This window comes from Capra hircus, chromosome 1, assembly GCF_001704415.2.
Source record: "Capra hircus breed San Clemente chromosome 1, ASM170441v1, whole genome shotgun sequence".
NCBI lineage: Eukaryota > Metazoa > Chordata > Mammalia > Artiodactyla > Bovidae > Capra > Capra hircus.
Window position 1 is genome coordinate 154,036,281 of NC_030808.1, and position 25,344 is coordinate 154,061,624.

Below are 25,344 nucleotides of genomic sequence, written 5' to 3' on the forward strand. Positions count from 1 at the left end.
AAACTGACCAATGCACATTTTTATAAAAGCAGCAACACACTGCGCTTTCTGGCATTTAATATTATTTATAAGCTTGCAGAAATGTTCTTGAATCATTAGGCTGGGTGTGTCTATTTAAACAGGTTCTATTATTTAATGTGTCTATAATTTGTAAGTATCAAGTTCCTCGGGCAAATAAAAATTAATCAAATACACTTCTATAAAAACACACTTTTTAAAAAATGTAACACGTTAATAGCATAACCTGAATATCATTATCTCTAAAAGGTTAAACTACGTATTTTTCATTAAGAAGTTTTTTTAAAACAAGTAAATGTGATCCAGTGTTTACCTAAACATGTAATTCAAATTAATAATCTGGACCTTGAAACAGCACGCCCTGTCCTTTGAGAGAACCAACTAGACACAGAAAGGCTGGATTTTATTTTAATAGAAAATTATCAACATGCTTTCATATCAGTCCTTGGAGACATAACCCCAAGGCACAGATATACTTTCATGTAGGCGGGGGACATAATTGCTAAGGTTAAATAGTTTGAAACTCATCAAGCTAACAAGCTGCATCTTAAGGCCGTAATGGACCTTTTCTTTTTCTGCTGAAAAGAGAGTATTTACACAGCTCAGCCCTTTCATATCTCTTCCAAGTCAGCCCTAATCATCTGACAAAAATGACAATCCCTTCATTTAGCTCCAGCTACTCCTCCACTGGTTTGGTATTCAGCGCAGCTCTACGATAATCAGATCTGAATTGCCTTGATGAAGACGACGGATGCCTCCATGACTGCCACACTATTAAGCCCAACAGCGCAACTTCTCGCTCTCTAGGAATTGCATAGGTTTCCTCGTGGTAGCTGATGACAACCTGGACCCAAGCATAACGGGATAAACGAAACAGGGGTCAAAACCACTGGCCGACTGACAGTGCATTCATGATTTATTTTTAAAATTAACTTTCCTAAGAGTATCACTCATGACCAGTTTTGCTCCTTATTCTCAGTACTTGGAAACATTTCATTTTTGCTACTATAAAAGGCTTTTCTTCTCTGACTTTCAACAAATTAATAAAAGATTCTGTTACCTTTTGCTAGAAAACAATGAAAAGAAGGGAAGGCACCGTGCAGTTTCTTGAAATATCTTTATAAAGAAATGACAGCAATTCAAGACATGAAGTGCTGATCCACCAAAGCACTTAAAGCCTTTATTAGGAATGATGATCTAACTTGAACACATGAATGAGGCTCAAGCACGGCTCTCACCGAGGTCTATTCAAATTCCTAGGAGACTTACTAGTATCAAGTGACGAGGCGGCTTAAAGTGACACCACACAGGGATAGGAAAAAAAAAAGAATGGAAAGATGATGTTGAAAAACAGTATTTGAAATATAAGAAAATAAAATCAGAGGTTACAGTTGAAAGTTATTCAACAGGATTTTCTATCTGCTGTTACTAAAACATAAGTAGGTACACCACGGATGTTCTAGACTAGCACAGTCCCACAGACGTATAATGCGGGTCACAAATACAAGCTTCATATGTAATGTAAAAGTTTCTAGCAAGCCACATAAAAAAAGAGAAAAAAAAACAGAGTGAAATTACATATAATAATATTTTGTTCCATTTGACTTATCCAAAATGTTGACACTAAAAACATGTAATCAGTATAAAAATTAAGGCTTTTACGTGCTTTCTTTTGTATAAAGTGTTTGAAATCCAGCATATATTTTACAGACAGCACGTCTGAGTTTGGACCAGCCACACTTGAAGGGCTCAATGGCCACAAAAAGACTGCAGCCACTGTAGTGAGCAGAACAGAACCAAATGTCTGATATGCAAGCAAGGCAACATGTGGCTACAGAAACCACATATATAGACACATATTTATAAAAGGCACATACTTTTATACAGTAAGATTCAGTACTGACAGTTCTTTAATTCTTCTCTTTTAACACATTATTGACTGAGAGGTGTTTGCAGAAATGAATACCTGTGGCTGGCGATTTATTAAGTGAATCTCGAAATGTCTCAGGTCAATAATGTTTGGGTAACAAAAGACGCATTAATGTGTCTCTGGTCAATAATGAATTAATTCAGTTACTTTTGCCTCTTCTGAATATAGTTTTACAAAGTTAATTAATTTTAGAGCAGTATCTTCTCACTCAACTATGTGCCAACATAAGAGATGGGGTGAGATTCCATGAGCATAAGTCTAACCTTATGCAGTGAAATCATTTTAAAAGTAAGAAGATATTTGTCTCTCTTGTTTTAAAGAATTTTTTTCCAAAACGAATTTAATAGAAATATAACAGCTTTTAATTCTTACTTTTTATAGATCTGGAATTTCCTCTAAAATTTTAGAGCCACTAGAATTCTACACACACAAAACTCTTCATGTAAGAAAGACCAGACCCCACGACAGCTGTCAGATCTCATTGTTCAGGACACGTGAAGTCGACAACTTGAACCTGGTAAGTCTTTGGCAAAGGATTGGGACAATTAGCAATTATTTTAAACCCATTCCACACAGTCAAGATTTCAGGTATTACAAGCTTTTCCAAGCCAATGTGCATTAACAAAACAACAACAGCAACAAAGAAACACCACTTTTGGGGGAGACTTTTTCATCAGAAGAAAAGATGGTAATCCTAACTTACAATGGTCTGTGTACAGAGACATAACCAATTACGTTTCATGCCCTGAGAAGTCGACATAACTACACATGAAAATGCAGAAATCACAAACTGAATTCACCCTGGATTTACTGTGTCTTCCCTAGACCAACCTGGATGGACTTGAAATAAATCTTCCACAAGATTGCGGCTAATTTACTTCCCAGGTACCATCCCCTCCTCTGTTAACATGCTACTGGAGCTCATCTGAAGGCTTTCTCTTCAGCAGCGTGAAAGTGAAGTCACTTGGTCGTGTCCAACTCTTTGCAACCCTGTGGACTGTAGCCCACTAGGCTCCTCCGTCCATGGGATTCTCCAGGCAAGAATACTGGGTTGCCATTTCTTCAGCATCGTACTTTACGGCAACACAGGAAGAAAGCTGAGGCTCCCACGCTTGGGACAGATGAGCTGGGACCTGGGGAGGCAGCCTGGAGCCCTGTGGGCCAAAGTGCCTAATGGAAGCAGGACAGATAACGGTAGAAACAAAGTCCTCGGGGGAAACGTGGGCAAAGGTCGGACCAGACCAAACGTGTGCGGCACTGCGGACTTTTCAACGTGCTTCTGTTAACTTGGCATGATCAAGTCAATTTCCAAGGAGTGCCAGCAGTCGATGTCAGGCACAGAACGGATTGAATCCTAACCTCTCCGCTGCAGTTAACATCCTTCACGTCTGAGGTCCATGGCATAGACAGTAAGCTGAGCCCTCGTGTCATTTCAGGTGAGACGCTCTCTCCCTTAGCGAGTGTGGCCTCGGATGGTGGCCCAGCCCCTCTGCTCCACTCTGTGGCAGAAGCCCTTCCCTGCCACTCCTACCCACGCGGTAATGCTTCCGGATTTTCCGTTGAAACTCACTTTTCTACAGTAGTACGTTGCTTAGTTGTTAAGCTGTGTCTGGCTCTTCTGTGACCCCGTGGACTGTAGCCCGCCAGGCCCCTCTGTCCTTCTGATTTCCAAGGCACGAATGCTGGAGCGGGTTACCACTTCCTTCTCCAGGCGATCTTCCTGACACCAGGGGTCAAGCCCACGGTTCCTGCTGGGACTGCTGTATTGTAGGTGGATTCTTTACCTCTGAGCCACTGGGGAAGCCGCCAAGCACACCCCTAAACGGCAGTATGCGAGTCCTTCAGTGCTCACTCACACTAGGTCCAGCTACCACAAGACGCACACTCAACCACAAGGTGAAACGGGACGGTCTTCTGAGCCTGGTGAAGTCAAACTCATCCCCCAAGGGCATTACAGACAGCACATTCTAGACTGACCCCCTAGCTCTGGTCCCTCACTTGTGGTTGACAATCTCCTTTTGCCCCGTGAATGGGAACTCCAGCAGGAGAAGAGTCCAAGGGACTCATCCCGCTTGAACAATGCAGTGGCTTTCAAAGGCCTGGCGCTGACAACACATGGAACGGAGCAGAGCAGGAGGGGCCCAGGGCCAGCGACCCTGGCTCCGGTGAACCACCAGCAGAGGGTGAGGGAGGCTCAAGTTCTACGTGAAACACGCAGGGACTGCAGTAGGCCCGCTGTCTGCTGTAGGGGCTCAGGCTGCCTGGGGCGGAGGCGAGGGGTTGGGGGTCAGGGAGGTTTAAATCCTCTCCACCCACGCCTGCCTGTGGAGGACTCATAGCCCTGGTGCTGATTTCCTCATCTGCAAAACTGCGGAAAGGGTTAAACCGGGCACCGGACATAAAGCACGGCACAGTGGTGGGCACTTTGGAAAAGCTCCAGAAAACGGAAGCTAGAATTCCCTTCTGATACCCCTGAACGCTGATGAGCAGGATGTTGACAGCAGATCTGATGGTTTGATGACTTAAAATCCACGATGGCCAACTGGTAGAGAAAGCAATGTTCCATCCTTCTGATAACCATCAAGAAACTTAGGGCAGGGCTTACCAAACATTCCATTTGTTTTAGAAAAGTAACACATATTTAGGAACATATATTGTACACATCGGGCCTCATACGTGTGGAGAAAATCTGTCTTACAAATCAGAACAGGAGTGTGTATACACATACCAGTTTTTAAAAACTGTAAACCACATTCTATTAAAGCACAGTTGTTTGCCAGCTAATGAGGTTAAAATAATTAAAGGGATTTCCTACAATATGTCCAAATTATTATTGGTTACAGTTTTTACATTAAATAAAACTGATAAAGTTCCTGTAGCATTTGTCTAATTGAAAAGGTTGATTTATATTTACAATGTAAATACAATGTCTGTTTAGCATGAAGAAAATGTTTGACAAATGAAGAATTACTTAGTTTTCTTTTCCCTGATATCTTGCTACCAACTCTTAATTTTTAGCATGCCAGATTAGAAAAGGGGAAAAATAAGGCTCAGAAGGAGAAACAGCACTGTAAAAATATGTTGAACGTTTCTCTTTGATGAAAAATGAGACTCTTATTTTAGTGAATATGTTATTGCCTCAATGCTGGGGGAAAAGCAACCGTCATTAGAAAAACGAATTGCTCAGCTGTTTATAAGCAAAAAGCTCTGGGGGAATTTCTCAGGACCCCAAAGGCAAAGCATTACAGGGTTATGCAAACATATGTTGCAGGTGTTTTAGGGGAGACAGGTGGGCAAACCTCAGCCCTGGAAGAGGAGTTATTTTGATGCGCTGGGGCTGAGACGAGGCAACCTAAACACACCCAAGCGCACGGGCCGCCACGGCACCGGCGAGCTGGCGCTGCAGAGCAAAAGCTCTCCCTGAGATGATCTTCTGGTTAGTGCCAAGCTAACAGGATTCTTCCCTCCTTATAGTTTTATAGAAAACAAACACTGCCAATTACTTTTTCTTTTTTTTCCAACTAAAGGTATTTTTAACCTGGAACAAAGAACAGCCTGAAATAGCGATAATTACCCAAAAAAGATAAGGATGAAGTATTGTTGCCTTTATTTAAACAAATATTCCTAAGGAGACAGTTTGTTGTAATATCCCCTCTTTGGTTCACTAGGCAACATTAGATTTATCATAATTCTCCTAAAGCCTAAGATATTTCTATATTAAAATGCTAATTTTGTCTTTTCTTTTGCCTGTAATTAAAGCTGGGGAGATTTGTGATCTGATATTCACTGATTGCTAGAGGGTCCACAAAGGTCTCAGCATTTCTGCTTCTTATTGCCACATATGGCCCTCTTCATTACAACTAGAGTAACACAGAGGATCACAAAGGCAGACGCTACAATCCTAAATGCTCACAAAATTCCCTTAAAATATATAAATAAACAAAGTAAGTGGTCTTATGTAGATGCTGCTATCAAATCTAGACTTGTATTTTATTTCCTCCATCATTTATTCGAGAGCTGGTTTTATTTTCGTGTTACCTGCTACTGAGACAATACTGAGTTTACTGCATGTATTTATGTATAATCGTATACGAGCCATACCTGCCTTATCTAAACCATTTTTCCTTTTTTTTTGAACAGCCCATACCATGAATTAAATGCCAAATGCTTATAAGTTCACAAAACATTGGATTCCCAAAAGCAAAATCTAGTTTGATTTTTTTATAATATTCAAAAATCTAAAACGTGGATACAACACATACATCAAGTTAACATAGATTTTGTTTTTTTTTAAAGAAAACACACCTTTTCAACAGCGTTGTAAATCAGAATTTCATCTCAGGATCAGGATTAAAATGACCCCTGGCTTATATACTAACAGTTCATAAGTCTTTTTGATAAGAAATATATATTGCAGATATTAAATATTAAGAATCTTCGGGCAATTGACAGAAAAATTTAGGTACTTCCAATCTATGCATCTACAGATTAAAACTAAACAATGTTAAAAGGCCTTAACAGTAAAAAGGAAGCAAAGCCGTGAACTGCTGAGGACACAGACAGAAGCTCTGAAGCTGCGCCAGCCTCCCTGGCGCACTGGGTGAGCCCGCTCCTTGAAGCCACAGCCACAGCCCAGCGCAGCGAGCCCAGACCTCAGACGCAGAGGGGTGCTGAGCCCACCTGAGCGCTACGCTCCACGGTAGCCGCGACAGTCAGCAGACCCAAGAGAAATACGTCTTTTCCTTCTTCCAATGCATTTACAGTTGGAATTTAGCATGGAGGACAAGGCCGGATTAACATGCCCCCCAGTATCAATACATAAGGAACTATGGAAAAAGGTTCACATTTACCCATTTTTTTTTGGTCACTGACACTGGGCCTCAAAACCCTCTTTTTTGGCAGTTGGTGAGCTCAGTTCTAAACTCTTCACCTTTTTCCTTCCCTGACTGTGAGCAGAGCAGGGCAGGAGCCTGACTTCACTGGTTCAGACACATGGAACCCCATTTATCTTTTCCAGAGAGTGAAGGTTCCCAACTTTCAATCATATAAATAAGAGAACGGAAAGAAGACATCTCAAAAAAAAATCCCTAAATATTCCAATTTGGGAAAGAGACTTTAAGGAACTAAAATCTCGGATATAAAAATTACCCTCGCAAGTTTTTATTTTTAGAAGTGCTAAAATAAGTTTAAACAAATTACCATCAAAACGAAGCAATTTACACATGGCTTTAGGAGTTCTGAATCCTCAAGAGTAAGTCTATGTGACCCCATAGGACTGAGAACCCTGATGTGAGACATTTGACCCCACCTTCCTTCCCTTTCCTGCCCTGCTATCTTCACTGCCCAGGAAACAAAAGCTGAGCTCCTGCACACGGAGGCCTGGCAAAAGAAAGCCTTACACAGCACACTTCTCATGCAATTTTGGGAGTCACTTCAATGAAAAAACATCCTGCAATTAAAAATCTCATTATATAAATACACTCTTACTACGGTCATTCACTTACACTCTTTTTTTGGTGATACTTTCTAGGATAACAATGAAGCATATATACTTCATTTTGAATTTTGAAATGTCCAAGTAAAGAACTCAGAAACCAAACATAGCTTACAGATTAGAGTTTTATTTTCCTGAGTGAGGCCAATCTCCATTTGAGAAAGTATGTCAAATTAAACCCAGAAACGCCAAGGAAAGGCCCTATAGATGGACGCTTCTTGTCTTCTGGATTGTTTTATTCTAGATTTCATTGTCACTATAAGAACACTGACATCGGGTGTTAATTTCTCTAAAGAGTGGAAAATGTCATAAAAGTAGTCCCTCTTTCATCAGTACATTTGATGCAGCCCAGCATTAAAAGCAAAGGCCCTTGGAGCAGTCGCTCAAGTGATACCGATGCTGTGCAGTCGCCGAGTCGCGTCTGGCTGTTTGACCCCATGCAGCACAGGCTTCCCTGTCCCTCGCCATCTCCCGGAGTTTTCCCAAGTTCACGTCCACTGAGTTGGTGATGCCACTCAACCATCTCATTCTCTGTCTCCCTCTTCTCCTTCTGCCTTCCGTCTTTCCCAACATCAGGGTCTTTTCCAGTGAGTAGGCTGTTTGCTTCAGCCTATCCATGCATGGATATGGTTTTTCCTGTGGTCACGTATGGATGTGAGAGCTGGACTGTGAAGAAAGCTGAGCGCCAAAGAATTGATGCTTTTGAACTGTGGTGTTGGAGAAGATTCTTGAGAGTCCCTTGGACTGCAAGGAGATCCATCCAGTCCATTCTGAAGGAGATCAACCCTGGGATTTCTTTGGAAGGAATGATGCTAAAGCTGAAACTCCAGTACTTTGGCCACCTCATGCGAAGAGCTGACTCATTGGAAAAGACTCTGATGCTGGGAGGGATTGGGGGCAAGAGGAGAAGGGGATGACCAAGGATGAGATGGCTGGATGGCATCACGGACTCGATGGATGCGAGTCTGAGTGAACTCCAGGAGATGATGATGAACAGGGAGGCCTGGCGTGCTGTGATTCATGGGGTTGCAAAGAGTCGGACACTACTGAGCGACTGAACTGAACTGAACTGAACTGAACAGAGTGGAAACAATCCAAATGCCTACCAAGTGACTAATGGATAAACAAAATGTGGTGTATCCATAATGGAATATTAACTGGCAATAAAAAACGAAGTATCGCTACATGCTACAACATGGACAGATGTCAAAAACTATGCTAAATTAAGGAAGCCGGCCACCAGCTTCCCCCCCCCCTGCCAAATACTGTATTACACAAGATATCTAGAATAGGCAAGCCCATGGGGACGGGAATCAGATGAGTGGTTGCCTAGGGTGGGGTGGAAAGAGTTTTAAGCGGAGGGAGAAAACTAGGGTATGACTGATAAGGAGTACAAGGGTTCTTTCGGGAATTATGAACGTGTTCTAAGGCTACAGAACTCTGTCAATATAGTAAAAATCATTGACCTGTATGCTTTAAATGAGTGCATTTTTATTGTATGTAAACGACATCTTAATCAACCTGTTAAAAACAAAAAATATGATATGCACTAGTAAATGAACACACACACAGACACATTTTTTCCTGGGAGGAGAGATGGATGGATGCCTATGAAGGGGGACTAGATAGATGTTTCTCTTCTTCTGAATTGACACAGTTGGTTTATGGGCTGCCCTGCTTGCTCAGCCAGTAAAGAATCTACCTGCAAAGCAGGAGACTCAGGTTTGACTCCTAGGTCGGGAAGATCCCCTGCAGAAGGGAATGGCAATCTACTCCAGTATTCTTGCCTGGAGAATTCCATAGACACAGAAGGCTGCCGGTTACAGTCCGGGGGTTGCAAAGAGTAGGGCACGACTAAGCAACTAAGACACACAGCTGATCTACTACCTTCTGTCAGTTTCGGGTGGACAGCCAAGTGACTCAGTTACGCACATGTATGTGCACACACACACACACATATCCTTTTTCAGGTTCTTTCCCATTATAGGTTATTATAAGATAGTGAATATAGCTCGCTCTTTGTTGTTTATCAATTTTACCTATAATAGTGTGTATCTGTTAATCTCAAACTCCAAGTTTATCCCTCTCCCTCCCAGAGACTTTTGTTTTTGTTGTTCCTGTTCAGTTGCTCACTCGTGTCTGAATCTTTGTGGCCCCAGGGACTGCAGCACGCCAGGCTTCCCTGTCCTTCACAGTGTCCTGGAATTGCTGGAACACATGTCCATTGAATCGGTGATGCCATTCAACGTTGTCATCCTCTTCTCCTCCTGCCTTCTATCTTTTCAAGCATCAGGGTCTTTTCCAATGAGTTGGCTCTTCACATCAGGTGGCCAAAGCACTGGAACTTCAGCATCAGTCCTTCCAATGAATATTCAGGTTGATTTCCTCTGGGACTGACTGGTTTGACTCCCTGAAGCCCAAGGGACTCTCTTCTCCAGCCACACAGGGCACCGATTCTCCGGTGCATTTCTGCATCAGGCCTCCCAATGAGTATTCAGGTCGATTTCCTCTGGGACTGACTGGTCTGACTCCCTGACGCCCAAGCGACTCTATTCTCCAGCCACACAAAGCACCGATTCTCCAGCGCATTTCAGCATCATTCCTTCCAATGAGGATTCAGGTTGATTTCCTCTGGGACTGACTGGTTTGACTCCCTGACGCCCAAGGGACTCTTCTCCAGCCACACAGGGCATCGACTCTCTGGCGCATTTCAGCATCAGTCCTTCCAGTGAGTATTCAGGTCGATTTCCTCGGGGACTGGCTGGTCTGACTCCCTGACGCCCAAGCGACTCTTCTGCAGCCACACAGGGCACCGGCTCTTTGGTGCACTGGTTTCCTTATGATCCAGCTCTGACATCTCTGCTAAGTCGCTTCAGTCGTGTCCAACTCTCAGCAACCCTATGGACTGTCGCCGCCAGGCTCCTCCCTCAGCGGGAGTCTCCAGGCAAGAATGCTGGAGTGGGCTGCCCTGCCCTCCTCCAGGGGATCTTCCCGGCCCAGGGATGGAACCTGAGGCTCTTGTCTCCCGCACTGGCAGGCGGGGTCTCTGCCACTCGCACCACCTGGGAAGCCCAGCTCTCACAGCAGCACATGGCTAGTGGAGGTAGCGCAGTACCCATACAATATCGTGAAGTAATTAGCCTCCAATTAAAATAACTAAACTTATGTTTAAAAAAACGACAGCTTTAACTACGTGAAACTTCATCAGCAAAGTAATGTCTCTGCTTTTGAATAGGCTGTCTAGGTTTGTCATAGCTTTTCTTCCAAGGAGCAAGCGTCTTTTAATTTCATGGCTGCAGTCACCATCTGCAGTGATTTTGGAGCCCAAGAAAATAAAGCCTCTCACTGTTTCCATTGTTTCCCCATCTATTTGCCATGAAGTGATGGGACCAGATACCATGATCTTAGTTTTCTGAATGTTGAGTTTTAAGCCAACTTTTTCACTCTCCTCTTTCACTTTAATCATGAGGCTCTTTAATTCCTCCTCACTTTCTGCCATTAGGGCGGTGTCATCTGCCTATCTGAGGTTATTGATATTTCTCCCAGCAATCTTGATTCCAGCTTGTGCTTCATCCAGTCTGGCATTTTGCATAATGTACTCTGCATAGATGATAAATAAGTAGGGTGACAATATACAGCCGTGTTGTATTCCTTTCCCAATTTGGAACCAGTCTGTTGTTCAATGTCTGGTTCTAACTTTTGCTTCTTGATCTGCATACAGATTTCTCAGGAGGCAGGTCTAACATTCCCATTTCTTTAGGAATTTTCCACAGTTTGTAGTGACCCGCACAGTAAAAGCCTTCAGCACAGTCAATGACGCAGAAATTTTTGCGGGATTCTCTTGCTTTTTCCTGTGATCCAATGGATGTTGGCTCGTTCCTCTGCCTTTTCTAAATTCAGCTTGAACATCTGGAAGTTCTCGGTTCACATACTATTGAAGCCTGATTTGAAGGATTCTGAGCATTACCTTACTAGCGTGTGAATATGTCCTTTGTATATTTTTTACATTGCTGTCATTTTCATATCATGCATCATATTACTCCACTCCCACCTGACCATCAATGGGAGTTATCTCCACCATGAGTTTACTGGTAGGGATCAATTCTGATTTCTTATTTATACTGCTACTGCTGCTGCTGCTAAGTCGCCTGAGTCATGCCCAACTCTGTGCGATCCCATAGATAGCAGCCCACCAGGCTCCTTTGTCCCTGGGACTCTCCAGGCAAGAACACTGGAGTGGGTTGCCATTTCCTTCTCCAATGCATCAAAGTGAAAAGTGAAAGGGAAGTCGCTCAGTCATGTCCGACTCTTCACGACCCCATGGACTGCAGCCCACCAGGCTCCTCCGTCCATGGGATTTTCCAGGCTAGAGTACTGGAGTGGGGTGCCATCGCCTTCTCCGTCTTATTTATACTACTTTGCACTAAACTAAAAATAAAGCTTAATTCTTTAGTTATACTTTATATAAACAAGATAAAAAATATTCTATATCCTTCTCAGCTTAGATTTTGTACTCTAAAATCATTATATCACCTAAGTGGTAGCTTAAACAGGCATGAAGGACAGCTCCTGATTCTGGCTGAACTTGCTACTCTTAGCAAAAGTCTGTCAGACAGCATTATGCTGACTTTGTTTAGCCTACCTCTATGACCTCATGCTTCCCTGGTGGCTCAGAGGTTAAAGCATCTGCCTGGAATGCTGGAGACCCGGGTTCAATCCCTGGGTAGGGAAGATCTCCTGGAGAAGGAAATGGCCACCCACTCCAGTGCTCTTGCCTGGAGAATCCCATGGAGGGAGGAGCCTGGTGGGCTGCTGTCCCTGGGGTCGCAAAGAATCAGACACGACTGGGTGGAATCACTTCACTTTTCACTCTCATGCACTGGAGAAGGAAATGGCCACCCACTCCAGTGCTCTTGCCTGGAGAATCCCAGGGGCGGGGGAGCCTGGTGGGCTGCAGTCCATGGGGTCGGGAAGAGTCGGACACGACTGAGCGGCGTCACTTTCACCTTCATGACCTCGTGCAGGACTCGCTCTTTTCACAGAGACCTTTGAAGATCTGGAAGGTGAGATGCCATAAGGCTGACCTTTGAAGGTCATCCAGAAGCTTTAAATGGCACCAACTGCAAGATTTCACCACACACACACACGCACACACACACACACACACACACACACACACAGGCACATGCCCAAAAGGGAATCTTACAGATCAGTCAGTAACTCTTTGTGATTTTGTGATCTCTGAAATATACTCTCAATTTCAATTATCTTGTCCAAATCTTTCAATACTCATGTCTCCACAAAACTCCTAAGCCTCAATTTCTGGCATTAATATTTCAAACCACTTATTAAAACCCCAGGCATCCCTGATAGCTCAGTTGGTAAAGAATCCACCTGCAATGCAGGAGATCCCGGTTTGATTCCTGGGTCAGGAAGATCCGCTGGAGAAGGGATAGGCTATCTACTCCACTATTCTTGGGTTTCCCTGGTGGCTCAGCTGGTAAAAAATCTGCCCACAATGTGGGAGACCTGGGTTCCATCCCTGGCTTGGGAAGATCCCCTGCAGAAGGGAAAGGTTACCCACTCCAGTATTCTGGCCTGGAGAATTCCATGGACTGTATAGTCCATGGGGTCGCAAAGAGTCGGGACATGACTGAGCAACTTTCACCCTCACTATCAGAACCTGAGACCCAGGACATAAAACATCTGGGCTGAGCGAGCTATATCATTCTGCCTCCCCGGACTCCTGCGGCAAGACCCCACAGCTCCATGCCCAGGACCCTCACTGTGGCTCAGAACTGTCTCGATTTCCGCCTTGACTATATCAAGTCTTTAATCTTGTGCCCGCTGATACGCATAATACCACCTCAATCACCTTCGAAAAACAGAGGTCTGAGGTTTTTTTTTTTTTTTTACTTCCCTCCCTTAGTTCTGAATCAAGTCTCAATCGCCAAAGTCTCAGTTTCTCAGCAGACTTCAAGGACCACCATGATCTCCGTGACCCAGGACTAAAATACGTCTCATGTTAGCTGCGAGTGACAGTCGCTAACTGAGTCCACCTCCTTGTAGGCAGGAGGTTGTCTGCTTTGTTTGGTTTCTGTGATTCTGATATTGTTTGCCTGAATCTTCAGAGGAGTTTCATTAGGAAGCTGAGAATCTGGATGCCACTTTATAACCAAGAAGTGTGACTTCAGCTGGATGAGAAGGAAGGTTGTGAAGGTGCCCGTAGGAAAAGGGCAGCAATGGCAATCCCAGCAGAAGGAAGACCACACAGCTGGGGTGAAGACAGTGTGGAAAGGCAAACGTTCTTCTGGCTCGACCCAGCCAGCCACCCCCCAATGCACAGATCCCCCTGTGCAGATACTTCCTGTGTCAGGGGCTACGCTGGGTACTGGGAGGGCGACGGGAACACAGCAGTCTGGAGTCCACCCTGAAGGGGCAAGAGGATGGAATAAGGAAACAATCACACACGTCAGTGTAAGACCGTGTCCGTGCCGAGTGCTTAGAAGAGGAAGCACAGGGTGCTAGGAGGGAAGTGCTAACGGGGATTTTGCTTCATCAGGGAGGACTTCCCAGCAAACAGGTGGAACAGCAAACGGTGGAACAGCAAACAGGAGGGGGAGGGCTTGGCGACCTGAATGTGCTCTGGGGAGGGTCACAGAGAGAAGCAGCGCAGTGGTGAGGAACTGGCTGTCATTCTTCGAGTTCTCGTCAGCTATAACCTGGGGCTTCCTTTTCTGCACGGCGCTGTTTAATGATCAGCGACGCCCAGAACCTTCACAGCTTGCCTGTCTGTCATCGTTGTTCACTCACAAAGTCGTGTCCGACTCTGCGACCCCATGGGCTGCAGACACCAGGCTTCCCTGTCCTTGACCATCTCCCGGAGCTTGCTCAAACTCATGTTATCTATCTGTACACCTACATAAAAAGCAACTGGTAATTTTATCTTTTAAAGGTTATTTATCTATTCGTAGCCACACCACACAGCTTACAGGGCCTCAGTTCCTCGACCAGCCATCGAACCTCAGGCCCTGGCAGTGGAAGCACCAGATCCTAACTGCTGGACAGCCAGGGAGTCACAGAAAAGGAAAAATCAACACGCAACAACACATTAAAGCATTTAGGGAGCTCACTACGTAAATGGAAACTGGAAACTAAGAGGCTCAGGAAGAAGCTTGCTCATTTATAAAGCATCAATTAAACACTAAATTTAGGGGGGAGAAAACCCACAGCTTAGATAGACCCTCAAATAGAGTTCTGCCTGTTCAGCCTTGCTTCTTCCTCTTGAGGAAGCACACAGACCATCAGTCAGTTCTTACTGACGCCAGACCATCCATGCGCGTCACAAGCACTATGTCACATTCACAGAACTTTCACAACAGGTTCAACACCACTTTATAGGGAAAAAGACCGGTTAGAATGGTTTGCATTTTGGCCAAAGTCATGAAGATAGTAAGGCTACAGTCAGGAACTAAATCTATTTCCATCTTCAAACCTCTTCTGCCTACATATATTCATGGCTGCTGTCATTCACATAAGAGTTCATCAAAGGATGAAGAACACTGTTGATTAACCCTTAGTTTTCTTTTTGGGATAAATAATCATGAGAGATGCTGGGCTGGATGAAGCACAAGCTGGAATAAGGATGGCCGGGCAGAGCCTGGCAGGCTACAATCCATGGGGTCACAAACAGGCACGACTGAGCAACTGAGCATACCCAACCTTATAAACAGACATATAAACCTTATAAACAGACTGGTTCCAAACTGTGAAAGGAATACATCAAGGCTGTATATTGCCACCCTGCTTATTTAACTTAAACGCAGAGTACATCATGAGAAATGCTGGACTGGATAAAGCACAAGCTGGAATCAAGACTGTCAGGAGAAATATCAATAACCTCAGATGTGCAGATGACACCACCCTTCTGGCAGAAAGTGAAGAGGAACTAAAGAGCCTCTTGATGAACGTGAAAGAAGAGAGTGAAAAAGTTGGCTTAAAGCTCAACATTCAGAAAACTAAGATCACGGTGTCTGGTCCCATCCCTTCATGGCAAACAGATGGGGAAACAGTGGCAACAGTGGCTGACTTTATTTTTCTGGGTTCCAAAATCACTGTAGATGGTGATTGCAGCCATGAAATTAAAAGACACTGAGAAGGCGATGGCACCCCACTCTAGTACTCTTGCCTGGAAAATCCCATGGACGGAGGAGCCTTGGTAGGCTGCAGTCCATGGGGTCGCTGAGTCGGACACGACTGAGCGACTTCCCTTTCACTTTTCACTTTGATGCATTGGAGAAGGAAATGGCAACCCACTCCAGTGTTCTTGCCTGGAGAATCCCAGGGGCGGGGGAGCCTGGTGGGCTGCCGTCTCTGGGGTCGCACAGAGTTGGACATGGCTGAAGCAACTTGGCAGCAGCAGCAACTCCTTGGAAGGAAAGTTATGACCAACCTAGAAGGCATATTCAAAAGCAGAGACATTACTTTGCCAACAAAGGTCTGTCTAGTCAAGGCTATGGTTTTTCCAGTAGTCATGTATGGATGTGAGAGTTGGACTATAGAGAAAGCTGAGCACCGAAGAATTGATGCTTTTGAACTGTGGTGTTGGAGAAGACTCTTGAGAGTCCCTTGGACTGCAAGGAGATCCAACCAGTTCATCCTAAAGATCAGTCCTGGGTGTTCATTGGAAGGACTGATATTGAAGCTGAAACTCCAATACTTTGGCCACCTGATGCAAAGAGCTGACTCATTTGAAAAGGCCCTGATGCGAGCAAAGATTGAGGGTGGGAGAAGGGGACAACAGAGGATGAGATGATTGGATGGCATTGCCAACTCGATGGACATGGGTTTGGGTGAACTTCGGGAGTTGACCTCAGGGAGGCCTGACGTGCTGCAGTCCACGGGGTTGCAAAGAGTCGGACACGACTGAGCGACTGAACTGAACTGAATCATAGTTCCAGGTGTAAAGAGGTAACCATGCTTTAAGTGTTATCTATGTTTCTTTTAAATAATCAGTTTATATTTTCAAATAATATTTCACAATTTTTCACATCTCAAAATTAGAAATGAAAAATTGGGCATATCACTTTATTAAGGGTCAGGTTGAGAAATGACACATTATCCATGCATTTGAAAACAATTTAACCTTTGTTATCAGCAACACAAGTTCCTGACTGTTTTCACCCTTAGATTCCACACTATCCTTTTTAAGCTTTGCAATCATTTACAATCTTTTTGCTTCTGTTTTGTTTTTCTTAATGTCGCTGTTTCAGTCTGAAAGGATTCGTTTATTTCCCCTTGAATACTCATCCTAAACATCTCAGCAACTTTCAACTTTCAAGGTTGTTCATTTTTATTTCAGTTGATCTCTCTGTAACATCTGTCACTAACCATTTCCAGTCCCTGGGATTATCGACACGTAGGTAATTATATCGCCTAATAATTCTATCTTCTCAACTGGTATACATCTACAACGGGACACTACTCAGCCATGAAAAAAAGGAGAAATCTTGGGACAACAGAGAAGGCCCCTGAGGGCACTGTTCACAGTGAAATGTTACAGGGGAAAGAGCAGTCTTATATGATCTCTCTTATCCCTGGAGCGCAACAAAACCCCAAGATAAATGAACAGAGAAAAGCAAACAGGGGTGCAGAGAACAGGGCAGTGGGCGCCAGAGGAGAGGGTCGGGGCGGAGGAGTGAGGAGGGGCCAGCCGTGGGGCCGGGCGCCAGAGACCGAAGTCTCGGCAGCGAGCACGCCGCAGCTTAGACGGAGGCAGAAATCTACCGTGGTGCACGTGAGGTGCGTTGGAGACCAATGCCACAGCAGTTAGAGTGCTCTGAAAACCCCACACGTGACCTGCTTCCCCATCTTGTCCACGTTCCAAGTCTCCCCCACCTGGCTTCCTCTGACCTGACCCTTACACCCTGTGATCCCCTTCCAGCTCTCCTCTGACCCCCCAACACACCATTCTTGAGTCACTCACATTCCCTCAGCTACAGTTCATACCTGTCTTCCAAGATACCTAAATCTATCTTGGGCCAGATCACTCCTTTGAGTTCTCGACAGGTTCCCAGCTGCCTTCTGCAGTCTCTTCCTGGAGATCCACAACCCGCTCAAAAGCAACTCATTATCCAACCTTCTTACACACAAGTATTCTCACAAACTCGCTCATCTATATATTTCCCACAAACTCAGTCAGTAGGTGGATATCTTGGAAACACAGCTAGCGGCTCACTGCCCAGAGCTCTGGGCCCATTCACCGAGCCTCTGCCGATGCTTTCCTCAGCGCTCCTTGGAGCGCTTCTGTTTTCAAGAAGCTCATACATATATCTTAGTTTTTAAAAAAGGATGGAAGAAATGAAAAATACAGATATATTATCTATGTTCTATTGTTTTCCTATTAAAAAAAAGAGTGGTTGGTATAAAATGACTGTAATTTTAAATACACACACACAAATATTAAACCCTACAGTGAAACCCGTTAGGGCATCAAACTGTTTACCTCTGTGATAATGAAATCACTTCTCCCGTGTTTGATCAGAAGTCAGCTGCTTTTGAATGCTTAATTTAAGTCCTAAATATACTCTGAAAGTCTGGTTTCTGTTCGGCGCTATTTCAAATATCGTTCCCTATGTATTAGCCACTTAGTCTCTCGAACTCAAATGGAAGGATGTTCAAGAGAACTTAAATAAGAGGTTACCAATTAAGTAAATCAAGTAGCTGGATCTCAAGTTAATAGCTGACACTCTTGTCAGTGGGTCCTCTTTAGTGGAATGTAAAACAGATACATTAAGTTAGAAGCTTTATGAGAAAATCTGACAGGATTTCTTCAGATACTGGCTAGAAAAATAAGGGTAAAGGGTTTACCTCTTTCCTGAGTTCATGAGAAACAACTCTAAGCATTCCTGACATTTTTCTGCTTTCTGCAAATTTTCTTACTTTGGTGCTGTTCCCATAAAGACAGCTCAAACCAAGCAGGCATCACCCAGTGTTTAAGTGCAATAATCTGAAGCACTCTCCATTTTGGCTGTTGCAGTGAGAAAGGCGAGTGGTGAGTCAGCACTCCTACCACAAGAGGAGCTTCAAGAAAAGGCTGTGCATGGTGCTGAATTGCTTCAGTCGTGTCCAACTCTTTGTGGCCCCCTGGACTGGAGCCCGCCAGGCTCCTCTGTCCATGGGATTCTCCAGGTAGGAGTACTGGAGTGGGTTGCCAGGCCCTCCTCCAGGGGATCTTCCCGACCCAGGGATAGGGAACCTGCGTCTCTCACATCTAATGCGCACTGGCAGGCAGGTTCTTTACCACTAGGACCACCTGGGAAGCCCCCCAAAAGGCCAGAAAGAAATCACTACCAACGCCACCGATGACTCGACGACGGTCAGATGCAGGGCTTACTGTTCTGTGCAACAGCATCGATTCATCTCTCCTCATTTCGCTTTAAAGAAGCACTGCAGAGGAGAAACCTGAGGGGCTCTCAAAAGAGCTAAGATCACCAACGTCTGGGAAAAAGCTCTTGAGACCACGTCCCCTGAAACTGAGCTCCTCTGCCGATTTTCGATTAGCCTCTCTACACAAAGCTGTGCTCCCTTTCTTTCCCTAAACCTGCTCTCAGGACTGAGAAGCAGCAAAGAAGAGGCGGAACTGAAACCATATACAGTGGTGTTCTACGCTCAAGGGATCCGTGTCCCTGACCTTGGAAGCAACAGGTCTTTAGTCTCCCAGGCCTGCCTTGAGTCTCAAAAGGCTGATGCAAAGAGTAAATGATGGAATGCGAAGACATAAAGAGCAGCTCTTAGGGTGGGGAACTGGCAACAACAGCAGAGTCAGGGGACCTACAGCTCCCTGAAAGACGCAAATGCAAGCCTGGCACACATGCCTAAGTTGCTTTCACAGGAAGCAGAGCTCCACCAGGGGAAAAGTGACCATAAGCACACAGACTCTAGGCTGGCTGAAACCAGAAGGCTGGTGCTGCTTGAAACCTCGCCTTAAGGCCAGTCAGTCTGAGAACTGTGCAGAAGATGATCCCACACCCTGCCGCCCAGCCTCACCCTGTCTTTACAGCCTCTCCCTGAAAGCCACCACGTGGTCTGAAGCATCGCGGGGATCTGGGCGTGGGCTGCCCGCCCTCCTTGCTCGGGGCCCTGCAGGGAGTGCTGCGTGCTCACCACAGCCTGCTGCCGGCAGTCTGGCTGTGCTGAGCAGGCAAGCACTGGGTTCAGTGACCAACTAGTCCTCTCATCTGTCGGGAGGTCAGTGTGCTGGACATCCCTGGAAGGTCAAAGCTGAAAGCAGCAGAGCTGGCAGACGCCCCAAGAACTGGGTGATCCTGAGATAGCCTCATCCTTGACCTAAAGTGGACTGTCACTTGTGTGAAAGCTACAAACCTACTGTGTTAAAGCATGGGAACACGGGTTCGTTTGTCACGGTAACTAACTGTAACACGCTGCACTTTAACTAACACGCTCCAACCACGAAGCAGCATGACCAGAGAGGCAGGCGTGCATGGCACTCTCAAAATGCAGCATCAAGAAGGAAAGCTGTCCCCGGTGACTTCTTCCTTCTGCTCCTTGGTTCTCACTCATCAACATCCATGCGTGCACCACCCCCTGCCCTCAGCGTCCTGCCCGTGAGTCCGCGCTCCTGATGGCTTTACTTTCATCCCTACGTTATTGTCCCCCACTTGGGCAGCAGCCGCTGCTGATGCATGGTTGATGAAAGAAAACAAAGGTCAAATAAATAACCTAACTCTACAACTAAAGCAACTAGAAAAGGAAGAAATGGAGAACCCCAGAGTTAGTAGAAGGAAAGAAATCTTAAAAATTAGGGCAGAAATAAATGCAAAAGAAACAAAAGAGACCATAGCAAAAATCAACAAAGCCAAAAGCTGGTTCTTTGAAAGGATAAATAAAATTGACAAACCATTAGCCAGACTCATCAAGAAGCAAAGAGAGAAAAATCAAATCAATAAAATTAGAAATGAAAATGGAGAGATCACAACAGACAACACAGAAATACAAAGGATCATAAGATACTACTATCAGCAGTTGTATGCCAATAAAATGGACAACGTGGAAGAAATGGACAAATTCTTAGAAAAGTACAATTTTCCAAAACTGAACCAGGAAGAAATAGAAAATCTTAACAGACCTATCACAAGCACGGAAATTGAAACTGTAATCAGAAATCTTCCAGCAAACAAAAGCCCAGGTCCAGACGGCTTCACAGCTGAATTCTACCAAAAATTTTGAGAAGAGCTAACACCTATCCTACACAAACTCTTCCAGAAAATTGCAGAGGAAGGGAAACTTCCAAACTCATTCTATGAGGCCACCATCACCCTAATACCAAAACCTGACAAAGATGTCACAAAAAAAGAAAACTACAGGCCAATATCACTGATGAACATAGATGCAAAAATCCTCAACAAAATTCTAGCAATCAGAATTCAACAACACATTAAAAAGATCATACACCATGACCAAGTGGGCTTTATCCCAGGGATGCAAGGATTCTTCAATATCCGCAAATCAATCAATGTAATTCACCACATTAACAAATTGAAAAATAAAAACCATATGATTATCTCAATAGATGCAGAGAAGGCCTTTGACAAAATTCAACATCCATTTATGATAAAAACTCTCCAGAAAGCAGGAATAGAAGGAACATACCTCAACATAATAAAAGCTATATATGACAAACCCACAGCAAACATTATCCTCAATGGTGAAAAATTGAAAGCATTTCCCCTAAAGTCAGGAACAAGACAAGGGTGTCCACTTTCACCGCTACTATTCAACATAGTTCTGGAAATTCTGGCCACAGCAATCAGAGCAGAAAAAGAAATAAAAGGAATCCAAATTGGAAAAGAAGAAGTAAAACTCTCACTGTTTGCAGATGACATGATCCTCTACATGGAAAACCCTAAAGAGTCCACCAGAAAATTACTAGAGCTAATCAATGAATATAGTAAAGTTGCAGGATATAAAATCAACACACAGAAATCCCTTGCATTCCTATACACGAATAATGAGAAAGTAGAAAAAGAAATTAAGGAAACAATTCCATTCACCATTGCAACGAAAAGAATAAAATACTTAGGAATATATCTACCTAAAGAAACTAAAGACCTATATATAGAAAACTATAAAACACTGATGAAAGAAATCAAAGAGGACACTAATAGATGGAGAAATATACCATGTTCATGGATCGGAAGAATCAATATAGTGAAAATGAGTATACTACCCAAAGCAATTTACAAATTCAATGCAATCCCTATCAAGCTACCAGCCATATTTTTCACAGAACTAGAACAAATAATTTCAAGATTTGTATGGAAATACAAAAAACCTCGAATAGCCAAAGCACTCTTGAGAAAGAAGAATGGAACTGGAGGAATCAACTTGCCTGACTTCAGGCTCTACTACAAAGCCACAGTCATCAAGACAGTATGGTACTGGCACAAAGACAGACATATAGATCAATGGAACAAAATAGAAAGCCCAGAGATAAATCCACACACATATGGACACCTTATCTTTGACAAAGGAGGCAAGAATATACAATGGAGTAAAGACAATCTCTTTAACAAGTGGTGCTGGGAAAACTGGTCAACCACTTGTAAAAGAATGAAACTAGATCACTTTCTAACACCGCACACAAAAATAAACTCAAAATGGATTAAAGATCTAAATGTAAGACCAGAAACTATAAAACTCCTAAAGGAGAACACAGGCAAAACACTCTCAGACATAAATCACAGCAGGATCCTCTATGATCCACCTCCCAGAATTCTGGAAATAAAAGCAAAAATAAACAAATGGGATCTCATTAAAATTAAAAGCTTCTGCACAACAAAGGAAAATATAAGCAAGGTGAAAAGACAGCCTTCTGAATGGGAGAAAATAATAGCAAATGAAGCAACTGACAAACAACTAATCTCAAAATTATACAAGCAACTTATACAGCTCAATTCCAGAAAAATAAACAACCCAATCAAAAAATGGGCCAAAGAACTAAATAGACATTTCTCCAAAGAAGACATACGGATGGCTAACAAACACATGAAAAGATGCTCAACATCACTCATTATTAGAGAAATGCAAATCAAAACCACAATGAGGTACCACTTCACACCAGTCAGAATGGCTGCGATCCAAAAATCTGCAAGCAATAAATGCTGGAGAGGGTGTGGAGAAAAGGGAACCCTCCTACACTGTTGGTGGGAATGCAAACTAGTACAGCCACTATGGAGAACAGTGTGGAGATTCCTTAAAAAATTGCAAATAGAACTACCTTATGACCCAGCAATCCCACTGCTGGGCATACACACCGAGGAAACCAGAATTGAAAGAGACACATGTACCCCAATGTTCATCGCAGCACTGTTTATAATAGCCAGGACATGGAAACAACCTAGATGTCCATCAGCAGATGAATGGATAAGAAAGCTGTGGTACATATACACAATGGAGTATTACTCAGCCGTTAAAAAGAATTCATTTGAATCAGTTCTGATGAGATGGATGAAACTGGAGCCGATTATACAGAGTGAAGTAAGCCAGAAAGAAAAACACCAATACAGTATACTAACACATATATATGGAATTTAGACAGATGGCAATGACGACCTTGTATGCAAGACAGCAAAAAAGACACAGATGTGTATAACAGACTTTTGGACTCAGAGGGAGAGGGAGAGGGTGGGATGATTTGGGAGAATGGCATTCTAACATGTATACTATCATGTAAGAATTGAATCGCCAGTCTATGTCTGACGCAGGATACAGCATGCTTAGGGCTGGTGCATGGGGATGACCCAGAGAGATGTTATGGGGAGGGAGGTGGGAGGGGGGTTCATGTTTGGGAATGCATGTAAGAATTAAAGATTTTAAAATTTAAAAAATAAAAAACTAAAAAATAAATAAATAACTAAATAAACAAACAAAAAATATATTGCAAGTTCTAGTCAGGGAAATTAGACAATAAAATAAAATAAACTGTATCTAGACTAGAGAATAAGTAAAACTATCTTTACTTAGATATAACATGAGCTTGCATATAGACTATCCAGAGGAATTAATTTAAAAAACCTCTTGAACTAACAAGTGAGTGCAGCAAATTTGAAGGTTACAAGATCAATATACAAAAAACAATTGTACTTCTACACATAAAAATGAACAGTGTGTAATTAAATTAATAAAAAGTCCATTTGCAATAGCATTAAAAAGAATACAAGAAGTAGAAATATTTTTAATAAAAAGTGTAAAACATTAAAAAAAAGAAAACAAAGGTCAATCTCACTATAGAACAGTAATTATTATTATTTTTATATACTTTCCCCATCCATCTCACTGGGTTTAATACTTTCTGAACCTAGAAGCCGGATTTGGCAAACCAATTAACAACAGACCAATTTTCCTAGTCAGTATTTAGACCATGAACAAACGAAGATTCAAGGAAACAAGTTCCCCTCAGGAAGAAAAGGAAATGGGGAGTGTGGGAATGGTGAGTGTCCGTCCCAGAAACCCGCAAGGCAGGCGAGGCCTGTGAGTGAGCTGGACATTTCATCCCACCCTCCCACCCGCACCCGGCCTCAGGAGCAGATGCAGGTGTAATTACATGATCCCAAGTCCCAACAACCTCTAAAGAAATTACACAATACACAGCATTCCTATAACTGAATGGAATTCCTTTCTCATCAGCAGCTATCACCTAGAAAAAGTGCATGACGAGTCCAAGTTACGAGAAAAAGCAAGAGTGCCAGGCTGGATCAGGCCTGCCTGTCAGTGGCATTCAACAGTCCAGAATCCAGCAAAGCATCAGGTTAGCTAGAGGGATGCAGGAGGGCGCCTTCATTCACAGGACAAGGGGTAGGCCTGCGTCCTGCCAAGCGGCCCTGCTCAAGGATGCACGGGGGAGCCCAGACCTGTGTGCCCAGACCAGTCCTGCTCTCTCAGTTGGCCAGGCATCAGGATTGACTGGATCTGCTTTCTGGAGACACTTGTCTAGAGCAGGGGTCTCTCAACTTTGATTATGCTTTTGCTACCTAAAATCAGGGGGCTTGACATGTAACACTATTTATTTACAAATCCTATGCCTATACCACTTGCAGTAATCTATTATGTACATTAGAAAATATATGCACAAGTTTTTAAATGAGATAAAATACACTATATTTAAATTAGTTTTATAATAGTGTATTTATTTTTTGCTCTTCCTAAAAATCTATTTGCAATGGTAGGAATGTGATGGACTATGCTTCTTGACTTGGTTAAATGCTTTGCAACGGTTTTTGACACTCCAGAGAAAGCTACCTCACAAAGAGATACGGGTCTGAATGAAGGAAGGCCATTATTGGTGCCCTTGCTAAAGTATGGTGTTTATTTTCGTACTCATCAATGATGCCAGTGGTTTTGTTAAAATTTGGCTACTAGAACTTCTGTCTTCTTTAATATTAATCAGCTTGTATTAGTCAGGGTACTCCAGAGAAAAAGAACCAATTGGATACACATAGATACAGAAGAGAAGATTTTATTATTGGCTCATGTGATTATGAAGGTGAAATATGCTGAAATAGACCACTGGGAAACTTCAGAACCAGGAACACCAATGGTGTGATGCAGTCCACGCTCCAAGGTCTAAGAAGGGGGACAAGTAAGCAGGGAGAGGGTCACAGGGGAGGTTGGAGAGGGAGTGATGGTGGGTCAGATGCCTGAGGGCCACGAACCAGGTGCTCGGGTGTGCGGGCAGGAGAAGGGCGTGCTGGCTCAAGGACGCCCTTCCTTGGCGTTTTCTTCTCCTGGAGCCCCCAAGGGCCTGAACGCACCTGTGCGCACTGTGGGGGAGAAATCTTGTCCTGGTCTAGTGATCAGGCTCAGCACTTCCAGGAACAGCCTC

The 25,344-nt window shown here is 43.7% G+C and overlaps 1 protein-coding gene across 3 annotated transcripts in view; it reads right to left on the bottom strand.

Annotated features, from left to right (window-relative positions):
* The window catches only part of TBC1D5 (TBC1 domain family member 5), a 588,062-nt gene that overhangs the window by 99,722 nt on the left and 462,996 nt on the right, over positions 1-25,344 (bottom strand). The gene's annotated exons all lie outside the window — the stretch shown is intronic.